The 14,718-nt window shown below is 46.2% G+C and overlaps 1 long non-coding RNA gene across 1 annotated transcript; it reads right to left on the bottom strand.

The window, feature by feature from the left end:
• Positions 1-10,785: 10,785 nt before the first annotated feature.
• On the bottom strand, positions 10,786-13,492 carry LOC310659690. Its single transcript, XR_014502933.1, has 3 exons — positions 12,061-13,492; positions 11,613-11,883; positions 10,786-11,154 (listed from the first exon to the last, which is right to left on the bottom strand). It is a non-coding gene; the product is annotated as an uncharacterized lncRNA (long non-coding RNA).
• Between the last annotated feature and the right edge of the window lie 1,226 nt (positions 13,493-14,718).

Genomic DNA, 14,718 nt, shown 5'->3' with positions numbered 1-14,718 from the left:
TCCCAAAACAGCTGGAGGACCAAGTTTGGCCATGCCTGGTTCATGTTTACTCCTGACTGGTCTCTCCATTGTCTAGCTATGATGCTTCTGGCTGCTGAGAGTAGGTGGGTTATGAGCTCTTTCTGTTGTGAGTGGGCATTATTTTATTGGAAGATGTTTAGTAGGGCCAGTTCTGGGGTGACGTCTAATACTTGCTTAGTTATTTTGCATATTTCATGTATGATGGAAACTGCTTACAGTGGTGCCCCGCAAGACGAATGCCTTGCAAGACGGAAAACCCGCTAGACGAAAGGGTTTTCCGTTTTGGAGGTGCTTCGCAGGACGAATTTGCTATGGGCTTGCTTCGCAAGACGAAAATGTCTTGCGATTCCTGGGGGTTTTTTTTCGCTCCCCACCCCCTTTTTCTAAGGCACTAAGCTGCTAATAGCCTTTTAGCAGCTAATCCGCTAATCCCTTAAGCCTTTAATAGCCGCTAAACTGCTAATAGCGCTAATCCGCTAATCCGCTAATGGTCTTGCTTCGCAAGACGAAAAAACCGCTAGATGAAGAGACTCACGGAACGGATTCTTTTTGTCTTGCGAGGCACCACTGTACTTGAATACTCAATTGTTGCCAGGGAATGGCATGCGATTGGGCACCTCATGTGGGAGGCCACAACCCTGTTATTTTTTTTCTTCTTTCCTTCTCCTTTAGACTTATATCCTTGCCTTTCTGTTGGCAGCTGGCTGAAAGTGGCTAACGAAATTGGCATTCCACGAAACCGCGATGACAATTTAGCACCAAACCAATTCTACTGGAGAGTTTTCCTGCTGGACACTTGGAGAGCTGGATTTGATACCTCAAATGACCACCTTGACTAATGCCATTTTTAGAGGCCTTTCAGTGGCAACATGAAACATGGAAGGCTGTGATTTGCCTGTCACTCATAGAAGCTGGTGGTCTTCTATGAAAGCAGTGAGGGAGAGCTGGCCCCCTCTGGTTTTCCTTAGCTGTAGCCAGAGTGTGGGCCTAATGAGGTCGCTTTGGCCAAGCCATGCCCAGCTGCAGGATCAAAAGGCTTGCAGGCACTACTGGTCAACTGATCAGTGGTCCCTGCAAAATCCTGGGCTTGCAAAGAGATATGCAGGGCTAAAAGAATGGAAATGGTTTATTGAATGTCTATAGACAAATGGTAAACAGAAAAGGACATTGGCAGGATTATTGTAATAACCTGCAGTTTCATAAGAATATCTATTTAAAGTAGATGAATAAAAGAATAAGTTAAATTAGGCTATGCAGGAAATGTAAAAAACAAATTTAAGGAAATGCAGAAAGAGAAAGAAGGAAGAAGTTTTGAAATGTTAGAATGATTGTAAAACTATTGAAATATATATAACTGAAAACAATTTAATTTTTTTTTAAAAAGAGAGATGTGCAGGGCATTTTGAAGTCCAGACAATCAGCTGATTACATGGCCTTCAAAGCGCAGCACCAGGCTTTATGCAAGCATCAACAATTGGATGATCAGTTTGATTATTTGGTGTGTGTTTTTCTAATGGGCCAAGCAATTGCAAACATTTTATAAACAGACAAATTCCACTGAAGCTTTGTTGAAGTCAATTTATCTTGCATGTTCACATTTAATACACAAAACAGATGAGTGGCTTTTGCTTCTTTTATCTATTAAATTATTATTTATTAAATTTATATACTGCTCTTCATCCAAGGATTACAGTTCCATTTGCTTAATTTCCTTGCATTTTTGGCTGCCTGATTTGTATTTCATAGCCAAACATAGTAGCACGGTTGGGGTGGGTGGGTGTGAACCAGATTTGTATTCTCATATATTTTTTGACCCAGTGAATCAGCAGCGTTGACTCGCACTGTACCTAGAATCCCCTTCCTTTGCTGTCACTTGAAACATCCATGTGTGCTTCAAGGAGGTGCTTTTTAAAGACATCTGCCCACCCACCCCTAATCCCCACCTCTGTCGGGATACTATAAGCTGTCTGAGCCTCAAGGAAGCCAATTCTCTGCTTCCATTTTCCTTGGGGAAAAAGAAAGACCCCCTCAACATTCCACGTCTCAACTGACGTTAACATTCCATAGGTTCTTGAAGTCACTAAGCACAAGCTCTTCTGGGACCATTTATTTGAGGGCACCCCCCCACACACACACAAAAAATGTGTTTTTCATTACAAAGTTAGTAAGGTTCTTCTATGCACCTTAAGTACGCAGAACCCACAACCTTATTTTGTGATGGGACTATTTTCACTTCCAAATTGATAGGCACCAGATTACCCAAATCTGAAATTAGAAGGAATTGTGAGGATGCAGATTCTTACACTGTCACACTAGGGAGTTCAGGCTAGAATTGTTCCATCAGCGGCACCCTCACCCTCAGATAGCTGCCTGGTGTTGCTGTTTGGAGCACAACGTCAGCTGCATGTTCCTCTGTGTTTCCATCAGTGTTCTCCTGCCACCATAAACAATAAAACGAAGTATTTGTATACTGCTCCCTGCACGTACAAGCACTACACAAATATTGTTTCTGTAATCCTTACAATGGCTGCGTAAGGGAGAACCGTGTCATCGCTCCCCTGCTGGAGACAAAGAACCGAGGCTTAGAGATTGTGGCTTTCTTAAGGCCACCTGGTAAGTTCATGGGAACGGCAAAAAATAATAATAATCAGCCAGAAATGTTCTGGTTTTTATTCGTATGGTTTTGATTATTAATTGCATTTGCAATTAATTATTCAAAGAAATGTCTCAAGGCAACGTAAAAAAAAAAAAAAAAAAAGATGCCAAAAGAAAGCCAGATAGGTAAAACTAAAAGCTGAAAAAGGAAAGGAGAAACAGGGAGGACAAGTTCAACTGTGCGGCGCTTTAAGAAAGAGCTGTCCTTAAAATACTAATAAAAAGGATAGAAGTGTGTGGTAGCTGTTCTTCACACGAACAGCTTGAGATGTGAATAAGTCTCTTGCTTTATTTCAGCATCGTCATCTCTTTGGAGAGCCATCAGAGGACAGACAGAGGATGGTGGAGTCTCCTTCTCTGGAGGTCTTTAAGCAGAGGCTTGACAACCATATGTCAGGAGTGCTCTGATGGTGTTTCCTGCTTGGCAGGGGGTTGGACTCGATGGCCCTTGTGGTCTCTTCCAACTCTATGATTCTATGATTCTATTCTAGGAAGTCCTCTGTTGGAAGGGCTGCCTGGTCTAAGTCCATCTTAAAGATAAAGACCCCTAAGAAGGGAATGCAAAGACTTAACCACAGCAGGCAGGTCACCTGTGCACAGGTGTATGGTATTGAATATATTTCTAAGCTGGCATCTATATTTTTAAATGAGCAATTGCAAATTTTGTCCAATTTTTCCCCAGGTGATGCCTTTCCTTTTCCCCTGGAAAGTTGCCACCCGAAATTTGAACCACCCGTCAGGTTGCGCCAGGAAGAGATACCCATCCATCTCCCTGCATGTGTGAATCAGACCTAATAATCTTCCTTAGTACTTTATCCTAAACTGATTTAACTCACCCACCCCTCCCATAGCAGCAGCCTTTGCAGGGACCAGAATGTAAGTGCAGAGCCTACCGGTAATTAATGCTCCAACCTGTTGCTATATCTAAAGCAAGCAAGCAAGCACACTACTGCACCTTTATTCAGCAATTCATCAAATAACTTGGTAAAAGGTAAAGGTACCCCTGCCCGTACGGGCCAGTCTTGCCAGACTCTAGGGTTGTGCGCTCATCTCACTCTAGAGGCCAGGAGCCAGTGCTGTCCGCAGACACTTCCGGGTCACGTGGCCAGCATGACAAGCTGCATCTGGCGAGCCAGCGCAGCACACGGAACGCCGTTTACCTTCCCGCTAGTAAGCGGTCCCTATTTATCTACTTGCACCCGGAGGTGCTTTCGAACTGCTAGGTTGGCAGGCGCTGGGACCGAACAACGGGAGCGCACCCCGCCGCGGGGATTCGAACCGCCGACCTTTCGATCGGCAAGTCCTAGGTGCTGAGGCTTTAACCCACAGCGCCACCCGCGTCCCTTGGAGAAAGGAGCAAAAATGCTTCCTCCAGTAAACACGTTCCGCTAGCAATTGAACTGAGTTTATATCTGCATTTTCCAGGACGATTCACATTTCCATACGATGAAACTGAACATGAATATGTTGCTAGAAAAAACAGAAAAAAATAGTGCTTCATGTAATATGAGATAATCCAGGGCAGCAATTTTAATCAAAATCTGAGATGTGGTAGTTTTTTTTATAAAAAAAAAATAGTGGACCTCTGCCATGGAACAACGCCACTGAAGAAGATAACCGTGGTTACCCAGGCTTTGTTGTTCTTTGTGAAGGTGCCCCCATAACAGTTCAAGCTTCAGCGTCCCCAAAATGTAGGTCTGCCACGGCCAGGATGGTTTCAGATTGGAGTTGGGACTGTGTGTTGAGATTCCTGCAATGCAAGGGGTTGGACTAGATGACCCTGGGGTCCCTTCCAGCTTCTATGATTCATTACCCTCACCACCCCTGCTTTCATACCCTCCAACATTTCTCTGATGAAAATAAGGATGTCCCATCCCATAAGGATAATTTTACTATTTATACCCCACAAATCTTACTGGCTTGCCCTAGCAGCCAACATATACAAAAAACATAATAAAACATTAAACTTTTTATTTTATTTTTAACTTCCCTATACAGGATTGCCTTCAGATGGCTCGGGGGTTTTATAACTCCATATCCTCCAACATTTACCCAATGATAATAGGGATGTCCTAAGGGAAAGCGGGATATTCCGGGATCAAATCAGAAACCAAGACGGCTTCTCTAAATCAGGAATGTCCCAGGAAAATAGGGACACTTGGATAGGGTTACCAGATGTCCCTGTTTCCCGGGGACAGTCCCCAGATTTGCGAGTAAGTCCCTGGACAAATTCCATCCCCGGAATGTCCCCGGATGTCATCTAATGTCCCCGGGAAACGCAACAGCGGCAGTCTCAGCAGCCCGGAGCAGTTGGCTCTGGCTGGCTTCAGGAGCTGCTCAGAAGCCCCCATATGATGGTGGTGCAGGGGCTCAAAGATGCAGCTTCCGGGCTGCCTCCACCTTCCCTGACCCCAGCAACTAAGCTGTGAAGGGAGGCTTCATGCTGCGTATCAGAGCTTGCGTGCAAGCAGGAGGGGGCAGGGATCTCTCAGTTAGGCAATGGGAAGCCTCCCTTCCCAGCTGAGGGATCTCCACCCCCTCCTGCTTGCACGCAAGTAGGAATGGGATTGGGGCTGCTCCGATGGGAAGGGAGGCATTGCGCTGCCTGAGAGATCCCCGCCCCCTCCTGCTTGCACGCAAGTAGGAGTTGGGATGGGGCTGCTCCGAAAGACAGTGTGAAGCCTCACTTCCCAGCTGAGGGATCTCCACCCCTCCTGCTTGCACACAAGTAGGAATGGGAAGGGAGGCATTGCACTGCCTGAGAAATCCCCGCCCCCTCCTGCTTGCACGCAAGTAGGAGTTGGGATGGGGCTGCTCCGAAAGACAGTGTGAAGCCTCACTTCCCAGCTGAGGGATCTCCACCCCTCCTGCTTGCACACAAGTAGGAATGGGATTGGGGCTGCTCCAATGGGACGCGAGGCATTGCGCTGCCTGAGCCTCACCGCCGCTCTTGGCCCTCCTTCTGCGCCTTCCATGCCTGACCCACCGCACCCCACTTCCCCACCACCAAAGAACCAGCAACTCAGGGGCTGCCCAGGCTCATGGAGAAAGGAGGTAGAGGCCTTGGAGGAAGGGGAAACGTGGCGGTTGAGGTCAAGGCGGTGGCCGCCTCTCTGCCACCCCCATCACTGCAGCATCAACGTCCCGAACGTGTAGTAATTAATTAATTAATTGAAGTGTCCCCAGGTTCATCTGGTAACTTTATACTTGGAGGGCCTGTGCTTTGCACCCCCCTTGAGTATCTTTGCTTGGAGGGGAGTGTTCCTGAACTCTGATAGCGCTTCTCAGTACCTGGGATGGAGGGTCGAGAGGGGTGTGTGAATGTGTGTGCAAACCAGTGGCGTAGCGTGGTTGTCAGCACCCGGGGCAAGACAAGTAATTTGCGCCCCCGCCCCCGCTGCACTGTCCCTCCCCCAGATAGTCCCTGGCTCTCTCTCCGCACTGCACCGCATGCCTGGCACCCTCCCCTCCACAGTGGGCGGCGACCCGGCGGCTCGGATCGGATTCGCACAGCCAGCACTGCAGTGAGAGAGAGTGAGTGAGCCAGGTAGGGGCAGAGAGCTGCGAGTGCGAGCGCGCCCCCCCCCCCAGATGTTGCGCCCGGTGCGCCCGGCCCCCCCTGTACCCCCCACGCTACGCCACTGGTGCAAACTAGCCTAGTGTCCAAAGTTCATGTTTGTTGCCTCACCCCACTTTTCCCTCTGGCCCCCCCCCCCCCAAGGCACGTGGCTCCTGCAAAACTTTCCAAAAAGAAATGTGGTCCTCAGACTGGAAGAGATTCTCCACCTGCACTGCAGTCACTGATTTACTCCCAAACTACCGTGGTGTTTTGTAGACGGTAAGCAAGCTCTTTGTTTTCTGCCTTCAGTCTTTGCAGTCTGAATCTCCCCTTCTATACTTTTGGACTGTCAGATGTGACTTATTGCAAAATGTCAGGGCTGCACATGTGAGCACAAGCGTGTTTGGTTAAGCATCGCTTTTCTAAAACAGTAAAGTGACGTCCCGTTTGAGAAACAGCCGTGATGAATGATTTTAGGTCAAGGAAAGTCATTTAGTATTTGTTGTGTAAATATCTATCTATTATGGACTATGAGTCTGTGAATTATGCAAGCGCATGTGAAATAACTTTCTCCCTTCCCTCTCATTTATTCAACAGAATATAAATGGGTCCTTCAAATCAATTAGGGCCCTTTGTGTTAGAAGCTATTGTGTACTTAAAAAAACATTTTTAAAAAATGGGAGCATGCATTATTTACTTAAAATAAGCTGATATTCAAGAGTTGTGTTAGCACAGATGCCTTTTAGGATTGTGGCTAGACAGCTTAAATCTGTTAGGCTGCATCCAACCAAGAGATATGCCAAGTAGACCTGTTGGAATAGATAGCTTTAAGTTAGCTATCTTCAATGGGCCTCCTCAGAGTATGATTTAATCATATGTATAACGCACTGTGTTATAACCATCAAATCATAAGTGGTCTTTTTTTGCCTTGATTCCTTGTACAGATAGCTGCTTTAGGCACTGGACTGGAGACTAGCACTGATGCCTTTTCATGGCTTGTGGCTTGCCTGGGCAGGCAAGTCTAGTTAGGTCCTCCAGGCCTTCCCAATTGGCTTGCGAGGCTATTTTGACCAGCCCACACCCACCAAAAGCCCTACATCTGAGGTCATATATGATGTCAGGCAAAAGCACAGCTGGACCGAAGGAGACCTGCAGACCTCATCACCTGCCAAGCCCTGTGCAAGGTGCTTTGACTGTCAGCTGATTGCTGGGACTTGCAAAGTGCCGCGGGTGACATTTTGTAAGTCCTGATGATCAGCTGGTTGCCTGTGCAAAAGCAGGCCACCTGACACTATTGGGGTGTCAGGTGACTAACACGTGTGAGGCCCTGCCCATCTGTCTAACTTGGCCTTGCAAGGGGGAAGGAGATTGGATCTGGCCTGCTTTAGGAGTTGGAAGGTGGTCAATAAAGAAGACAGGAGTCCTGAATTTTGGGCATTGGCTACCTGTGTGTTGTTTACTTATGGAGGAGTTGATGTGGCCGAAACCCTATCCCTGTGTGTTATTATTTATACCCTGCCCACCTGGCTGGGTCTCCTGAGCCGCTCTGAGCGGCTTCCAGCACATATTGTTGTAGTTGTTGTTTAGTTGTGTCTGACTCTTCGTGACCCCATGGACCAGAGCACGCCAGGCACTCCTGTCTTCCACCGCCTCCCACAGTTTGGTCAAACTCATGCTGGTAGCTTCGAGAACACTGTCCAACCATCTCGTCCTCTGTCGTCCCCTTCTCCTTGTGCCCTCCATCTTTCTCAACATCAGGGTCTTTTCCAGGAGTCTTCTCTTCTCATGAGGTGGCCAAAGTATTGGAGCCTCAGCTTCAGGATCTGTCCTTCCAGTGAGCACTCAGGGCTGATTTCCTTCAGAATGGAGAGGTTTGATCTTCTTGCAGTCCATGGGACTCTCAAGAGTCTCCTCCAGCACCATAATTCAAAAGCATCAATTCTTCGGCGATCAGCCTTCTTTATGATCCAGCTTTCACTTCCATACATCACTACTGGGAAAACCATAGCTTTTACTGTACGAACTTTTGTTGGCAAGGTGATGTCTCTGCTTTTTAAGCACATATAGAAACATAATAAAATGCCAAACATGAAAACCTTCCCGATACAGGGCTGCCTTCAGATGTCTTCTAAAAGTTGTGTAGTTCTTTATCTCTGTAAGGAGGGAGCCACTGCTGAGAAGGCCCTCTGCCTGGTTCACTCTTAACTTCACTTCTCACAGTGAGGGTACTCCATCTATTCAATTTGCATTATTGTAAATAAAAATATTACAAATAAGCCTCCATGTCCTCAGTAAACTTTCTTTGCAAGGGACATAGCCTGCCCTAGAACTTCCTACCACTCAGGGAAGTGGGAAGCATAAAAAAACTACTAGGAGTAGCCAACTACGTTTAACTGAGAGTAGTTTCATTGATATGAATGAACATGGCTAAGCTAAGTCCATTCATGCAAATGGGTTTCCTCTGAGTAAAAGCATGCTTTACGCTTTTCTGGAGAGCCAGTGTGGTGTAGTGGTTAAGAGCGATAGACTCGTAATCTGGGGAACTGGGTTCGATTCCCCGCTCCTCCACTTGCAGCTGCTGGGTGACCTTGGGCCAGTCACACTTCTCTGAAGTCTCTCAGCCTCACTCACCTCACGGAGTGTTTGTTGTGGGGGAGGAAGGGAAAGGAGAATGTTAGCCACTTTGAGATTCCTTCGGGTAGTGATAAAGTGGAATATCAAATCCAAACTCTTCTCTTCTTCTGTATGATCAAGACTAATGTGTATTTTCACTAAATGACAATGATTATTATATAATGTAAAGTTCCTACTGGCCTTCAGTTTTACTTTTGACAAGGCGGGCTGATGCGGAAGAAACAACGAAATCTCTCTGCCCAAACAATCCAACCTCCAAAGTGCCTTCACCTGGCAGGCTGCTTGTTCTGCAAAGACAGGCTTGCAATGATAATCTTATCTTGGGCTTATCAAGAATGGGAGGAGGTACATGGCTACCCCAAGGGGGCAGGGTTGGCCCTGCCATGAGCCAAGGCGAACGCTTTGCTTCATGTGGAGCGAGGCCCACCTGCTGCCACCTGTCTCCTAAATGAAAAGGTGACTGGAAGACTTTCTCTTGCACCTGAAAGGAGCTCTGCACTGGCCACTGGCAGAGAGAGGGAAGTTCAACGTTAATCCAAGATCAAGGCTGGCAGCGGCTGCCATCATTTCAGATCTCACCCCAGAGCCTCCCTCTCTGGGGATGGACAGAGAGAAAGAAGCATTTTAGGGCGAGCTGAAGCAAAGCACTGTGTGGAGCCCCACCGACTTTAGCGGGTGAGAGCTGCGCTTGTGTTGCTCAACTCCTCCCACCCTTTAAATCAAGGGGCCCTAAAAGTGTCCAGAAGTTTTGGCTGAACACTGAGTCGCCAATGTAGCCTTGCAAAACGTGCTGACACATTGACTGCTGTCAATAATAATAATAATAATAATAATAATAATAATATTTGTGGGGGGAGAGATGGGGACCTTTTAAAGATTCCCGAAACAAGAAAAACATTGACTCCCCAAAACCGGACCCCCGGATGTCACAACCATGCCAAAATCTCCACTTGCGTAATTGGCCCCAAGATTTCGGAGAGAATAAAATCCAATTTACCTGTCAAAAAAGTAGGTCTGAATAGGTCGCGGCCAAATGGGCCCCGGGAATGGAGTGCCGCTGGCTGCCTCCAGGCCCCCGTTTCGCTTCTTTTCACTCTCCTCTCTGCAGGCCGCCCTTTTCTCGCAGAGCAGAGAGAGGAGGAAAAGTTGGAACAATCTGCTAAAGAGGCACAATGTTCTTTGCACAGTTAGTCCACTAATTACTATTAAGCTCTAGTTCCCTTTTGTGTTCCAATGGGGAGCCTTCAATGAGATGCTACCTCTTGGGCCTTTCATGGGGCTTGCCTACCCCTTGAATAGCAGACTTCTCCCCCACGTCTTTTCCCATATTAGTTGTCCCCCCTCCCCTCATTCTTTCCTCCCCTCCTTCGCCCCCATTTTCTTCAGATGCCTCTTTCCGCCCCCCCCCAACCTTCTTTACTTTTCCTCTCTTTTTTTGTCCATGTTGTGTAAGGCCCTAAATGAATCTTGACTGCCCCCACGGCCGACTGGAGACGCACAAAAGCGTCCCGTTCCCCCAGCTACAGCGCCATTATGCGCCCTAACAATGTACTAATTGGCAGTGACAATCGTGCTGTTGGGGGAGGAAGGGATTGTAAGGGGGGGGGCTTGGTTCTTTTCTAATCAGCAAGCCCACTAAATAATAAAAAATAAGATAAAATAAAGAAAGGAAGGAAGGAAGGGGAGAGAGAGGCAGAGAAAGAGGGAGAGCAACACTTTGCAAGACATGAGGTTATTTTGTTTGGGTCAGGCAGAAAAAGAATTAAATCATTTTGGTAGGGGGGGTAACGTGAATCAAGGGGGGGTGGTAACGACACATAAATGGACATTCTCTCCTTTCTGCATGGGGGCATTATTCTGCCATGAAAACTTGAGGAGAAGGTGGCGGCACATGCAGGTGTAAAAGGAGCGAGTGCTTCGCGAATGATTCCCACACGAACCTTTTGGCACAGATCTGCTTTCCCTACAGGAACGTGTTTGGGGAAGAAGTAACCTGTAAATGCGTTTCCGGCACCTCAGGACCAGCATCTCAATTCCCATTCCGTTCTCTTGAGGTGCTTCCAGCCGGTTGTGATATTGTGGGTCAGATTCAATAGCACACCAGTGAGCTCTGGTTGTGCAATTCAAGTGGATTTTTGCACTCTTGCACCATAAAACCACATCTTCCCTCTCCCCCCCCCCCCGGAAAAAGAGAACAGTGACAGCAAAACACACCTGGTGGCTTTAATTAGAAAGATGCAAGTGTCTGCTTAACACTACAATTAACACCCCATGTTGTTGATACACTTTTTTATTTCTTTTTATTGAATTTCTCTTAAGAAAAAAAAACCAAAAGAAAAAAAAAACAGATCTACAAGTTCAAAAGCAATATCCATACATAGCACAGAAGTAACATTCATTACATTTTTTATCTTTTTCCTTGAAACATTATATTTTTAAATATTTAAACCTTTTCCCTACACATCCCTTGACCTCCTACCCTCCCGTTTTCGGGTTTCTTAATAAAAGTTCTTTCTTTTATCTGCAGCTATTAATTGTTACTGGTTTGCGCGTCGTAAGACTTATATCAAACCTGCTATAGTTTTTAAATCTCTGTAGTTTCCTTCAATGTATACCATAAATTTATTCCAGTCATTAATAAACTTTGTATTTTTTTGGTTTCTGATTTTTTGTGTCATTTTTGCTAACTCAACATATAATATGCTAGCTCATATAATTTTGCTTGCCAATCTCTGAGATACACTTTTTTTTTATGCCTCTTAGCAAAACATATCACTCAACTCTGCCAACTCTGGAACCCCAAAGGCTTATGAGGACACAGTGACTGCAGTTCTGGGTGGGCAGTGAATATGCATTCATATCCATATTGTGAATTTGCTGGATGCCATTTCTTGTGATGTGTGGCTTGTTCTGCATGACAGGAACAAGGTAATGTCTGATATCTGCTTATTCCTTATTGCCGATGCTGCCTTGAGCCACAGGTAGATTTAACCCAGCACTCGCTCCTTCTTCAACTGACAGGGCCAGTGGCGTAGCGTGGGGGGTGCAGGGGGGGCCGGCCGCACCGGGCACAACATCTGGGGGTTAGGGTTAGGGGGCGCAAATCCACAGGTTAGGGGGCGCAAATCCACGGGTTAGGGGGCGCAAATTACTTGCCTTGCCCCGGGTGCTGACAACCCACGCTACGCCACTGGACGGGGCTGCTCTTGCTACCAGTGCTTGGAACCGAACTTGAGATATTATGCATGCCAAACCCATGATCTTCCACTGAGCTCTAGGGCCCTCTCCAAAGACTTTTAAGTATCAAAAACTTGGTGGCATTTACTTTTTGTAAACAAATAGCACCTATTCACAACATGTTGCTGAAAAGTACATCGCAAAATGATTAAGCTTTGTAATACACCAGCCACTGCCTGCCTGAGGCCTTCCAGATGTGTTGGGCTATAACTCTTTAGTCGTAGTCAAAAACATATGGAGGGTACCAGGTTGTTGAAGGCTGTATCATAGGAAGACTTGGGAATTCTACTGTGCTGACTTTTTAAGGCATGCTAGCAATAAGAGGTTTTCCTATTCCAAATATTCCACAATGGGGATTCAGAGGCAAAGGCGATGCATAATATTACCCACCCTACTCTCTGTGGTAGAGAAAGTTAATGGAAATAACCCAGATAATTCTATTTTATGAACATCTAATCTACCGAGACTCTGGCCTCATTCAAGAGTTGCAGGGAGCAAAGCATTGAATGTTCTGTGCATGCAAATAATGATCTGGTACAGGGAAACATGTTTTCACCAAGTATCAGGACTGATTGAAAACTTTGCCCAGTTCCCACCTTTACAAGACCAGTTCCCAGGTTGCCCTTTGTCCTTGGATCCCATAGCAGCCGCAGCAGAATCTGTAATCACCAGATCACACAAATTATGCCAGACGTGTCTGTAGTTGGGAAATTACAGAGATATGTGCTCTGATCTAATCTGAAGACACATCTGGTAAGTGCCATATAATAAAGTTTTGATGTAAAGCTGGAAATGTACATAAAAACAGCAATGTAGGCAATGTTGCCTTATTATTTCTGTCACCCAGCTGTGAAAAGACTGCTGTGAACCACTTCTTTTTGCCATAAAGGATCCCTGACCATTAGGTCCAGTCGTGACCGACTCTGGGGTTGGCCAAGGGAGCCAGCATTTGTCCGCAGACAGCTTCCGGGTCATGTGGCCAGCATGACTAAGCCGCTTCTGGTGGACCAGAGCAGCGCACGGAAACACCGTTTACCTTCCCGCCGGAGAGGTACCTATTTATCTACTTGCACTTTGATGTGCTTTCAAACTGTTAGGTTGGCAGGAGCAGGGACCGAGCAACAGGAGCTCACCCCGTCACGGGGATTCGAACCGCCAACCTTCTGATCGGCAAGTCCTAGGCTCTGTGGTTTAACCCACAGGGCCACCCACTTCTTTTTGGCATACACCTGCGTAAAATTTTGGACCTTGTACTACGATGCTTTCTAACACCTTGTCCTTCCTTAAATGCTTTTCCCCATTTGCCTTGTGCCCCCTTCAGGTCCTAGGAGCCTTCATAAGGGCTTGGTGGCTATTTTAACCTGACCTGTTGGTAAGCTGTATGCTCACTTACGGTAAATGTCCATGTATCCTAAATTAACGGTTAAATGTTGATTGTTACTATTTTAGTATTATCTTGTTGTGACGTTTTATTACATATTGTTATTGTATTACTGTCTTTAGACACCAATTTCTGCGAGAACCACTTTGAGCCCAGATTTACTTCTAGAAAATGTGCTATATAAATAGACTATAAATTCCAGTTCTGGGAAAGCATGAACTCAGGGCAGCTGTGTGGCAAGCAATTTGAAATGTGACAATGGTAGGTGGGGAAAGGGATTTGTGTCCCTCCCTTCTGCTGTCCCAAATGCCCCACTGCAAGTGGCTCTTTTTCTGACTCAAGGAATGTCGCATTCATCTTCATGAGGTGTCTAGTTTGGCTTTGAGATTTCGTTCTTCTGCATGAATCTTCTTCTTTTTTAGCAACATGATTCATGCAAAATTGACCATATTCTATTCAGCAAAACAAACGGTTGTCCCCCCCCCCCTTTAGTATATTTTTTTGGGATGCAAACAACTTCTTCAAATTACATAAGCATCTACATGTCCACAAGCATATATGTTTCGAATCAGTTCCACTTGCTACTTTGCCCCCCAACAGATCCATGAACTGGAAATCATAGTAGGTGTTCTAGAGCCAAACGCAAATAGCGTATTTTTCACTCTATAAGATGCACCAGACCACAAGACGCACCTAGTTTTTGGAGAAGGAAAACAAGAAAAAAAATATTCTGAATCTCAGAAGCCAGAACAGCAAGAGGGATCGCTGGGCAGTGAAAGCTGCAATCCCTCTTGCTGTTCTGGCTTCTGGGATAGCTGTGCAGCCTGCATTCGCTCCATTAGACGCACACACATTTCCCCTTACTTTTTACGAGGGAAAAAAGTGAGTCTTATAGAGCAAAAAATACAGTACATTTCCCTCACGTCCTGAAGTCAGGTACGAATAAAGGGTGCACCACTGGGCATAGAGCAAAGAATACGGTAGTTTTAGTTTTCAGTGGCATGTAAACCAGGAAGTGACTTCTGAAAAGCGTGTGCTTTCTGCCAAAAAATAATAACTCAAGATAATACAATCTCCAGGGATAGAATTGCCGGGAATGGCAGCCTGTCAGTTCTCTTCGGGCAACTCCCAAGGAGGACATGAAGCTACTGCTTTGCTCTGTTGTTTGTTCCATTATTGGGAACCAGAGGCAATGTGTTGTTGAACAGAGATGTTTAGCTGCAGAGGTGTC

This window comes from Podarcis tiliguerta (genome assembly GCF_965153285.1).
Source record: "Podarcis tiliguerta genome assembly, chromosome: 1".
Classification (NCBI taxonomy): Eukaryota; Metazoa; Chordata; class Lepidosauria; order Squamata; family Lacertidae; genus Podarcis; species Podarcis tiliguerta.
Note: the sequence above shows the minus strand (reverse complement) of the source record. Positions and strands in the feature narration are given on the sequence as shown.